The sequence below is a fragment of the Octodon degus genome, unplaced genomic scaffold (genome assembly GCF_000260255.1).
Source record: "Octodon degus isolate 3935 unplaced genomic scaffold, OctDeg1.0 scaffold00300, whole genome shotgun sequence".
NCBI classification, from domain to species: Eukaryota; Metazoa; Chordata; class Mammalia; order Rodentia; family Octodontidae; genus Octodon; species Octodon degus.
The window spans coordinates 618868-620989 of record NW_004524876.1 but is presented as its reverse complement, the minus strand read 5'-3'; the positions used below and the strand labels follow the sequence as shown (position 1 = coordinate 620989).

The window sequence follows — 2122 nt, the reverse complement described above, 5'->3', positions numbered from 1 at the left end:
CCAGGGCTCAAAACACAACCAGAATTCTGTTAATTAGAGAATCTTTGCATGTGGAGATTAAAAGATGAATTGTCTCCTAAAACCCCATTCCTTATTTTACGGAAGTTCGAAGTTCTAAAATTTCTCTGTATTCCTTGCAAGTTTATTTCTGATAGATACCACTTAGTCCAATTTTTTTGTTGGTATAAAATTACTATTTCATTTATGAATCATCTCACTATTGTACACTGGGTTGTTCTCTCATTCAGGATTGGCCATACTGATGCCCAAACATGTGAGTAGAAGTACACCTATATACAGACAGACGGACAGACAGACAGACAGACAGACACACACACACACACACACACACACACACACACACACACACACACAGAAGCACACAAACGCATGAAAAACCTGATGTAAATGCAGGGCCAGTGCCTGCCCTGCGAAAGGCACGTCCATCTTGGTTGCTTCACATTCTTGCACTTTGCATCACTCACTTCCTCCCTCTCAGGCTGTCTTTCCTCTTCCTTTCCCTCCTGCATTACTTCCAGAACTCTAGAATCCCTGCTGTGCTCAGGCTGCCTCTGTGGAAGGCTTGCCTTAGCCTTACTTTGCATTCAAATCTCTCAAGATGTTTAACTCCTCAAAAGGACTCTTGGAATGAGCTCTTAGAAAGCAGTTGCATTTTTTTTTTAAATAAAAGTTTTTACCACTACAGACCTGTTCATGTTTATCTAACATTTATAGTTAGATTAAAAAAAAAAGTAGAAACTACATTTTTGCCTTGTCCGATTTCTTGATTTTGATTTTTTTTTTTTTTTGAGAAACTTTTGGTTTCATCTTTTTCTGTCTCTTTCTTTTTCCTGTTCCTTTTCATTCTGAATTTCATTGACTATGTTTTTATTAACTTTTTTTCTTCTCCTTACTTTGGATTTATTTTTCTTTGCTACTTGAATTACTTAAAATGGAAGCTCACATGTGAAATTGAAACATTTTCTCACATAATCTAAACATTTTATACATAAGTTTTTCTCAAAGAATCACCATAATTTTGATATAGTATCCTTTGTGTTCTTTGCATTAACAATAATTCAAAACTTCCTGCTATACTGTTTTTCACCTTCATGACACATTAGCATTGATTGATTTACTTTCCAAAAAGTTGGGGGAATTTACAGATATGTTTGTGGTATTGATTGTTAATTGTTATTCACTACCAGAGAATGATTACTAGAAAATCATTAGAAAAATGTTTATATAAATCAATTAAATTTTTTATTGGTTTTTCAAAGTCTAGCACAGAAAAAGAAGTGGAGCAAAGTGATTTATCTATGTATGTAAGCAGGATTGTTTGCATAAAAGTACTGCACATGTCTGCTGGTCTATGGAAAGAAGCAGTGAATGCTTTAATTTGTTTTTTCTCTTTTTTTTCAATAGATTGTACTTTTTTCTATTCTTTATTATATATTTCTTTCTTTTTCTTCTTCCAATTTTACATGCATATATCTGGTGATATGAATATTTGTTGGAAGACAACACTACGTATTACAACAAATATTGTGAAATTTGCATTACTCTATTCAATGAAATTCTTTATAACTTGTAATTTTTTTCTGTTTCAATTCTAACTTGCATTCTCTTAAATAAATATATAAATAAATAAAAAAGAAAGCAGTTGCAATTAGATGGTGCATTCATGTTTATCCACTGCACAAGTCAAAATCAACCCAAGAAGCAAATATTTTTCAATTGGAAATGAAGGGCTAACATGAAATTATTCTTAGAAATATCACGGCCCATTATATTCTCTCATACACACATACAAATTTATTTCCACCTCCTTTTCCCCAGAATCTTTTCTTTTATTTCAAATCATCTATATAAAAGTATTAGGCTCCTCTAGCAAATGCCCTTGTGTTCGTCATTCCATAAATGGGTCTTCTTTTATTCACCCAATCGCATTCTTAAGCCATAGGGGCCCCCGGATCACACCCATTCTCACTCTGGTATGGGGCTAAAACTAATGAACTTTCAAAATCAGCAGTTTTGGAACCTTGGATTTGAGATATTTTAATCTCCCTGAAAATCTGAGGGACCCTCAAAAAATGATTTATGTGTTTTATATCCAGTGACA

General features: G+C 33.4%; 1 protein-coding gene across 5 annotated transcripts in view; it reads right to left on the bottom strand.

The window, feature by feature from the left end:
- Cbln2 (cerebellin 2 precursor) overlaps positions 1 to 565 on the bottom strand; it is a 33485-nt gene extending 32920 nt beyond the window's left edge. For 3 of the 5 annotated variants that reach the window (XM_023707581.1, XM_023707584.1, XM_023707585.1), the window contains exon 1: positions 400 to 565. The gene's annotated coding sequence lies outside the window, so the exon portion shown is untranslated. Of the gene's footprint in view, positions 1 to 388 lie in introns of all 5 variants that reach the window. The other 2 variants (XM_023707582.1, XM_023707583.1) reach the window with 2 other exon arrangements.
- Positions 566 to 2122: the final 1557 nt, after the last annotated feature.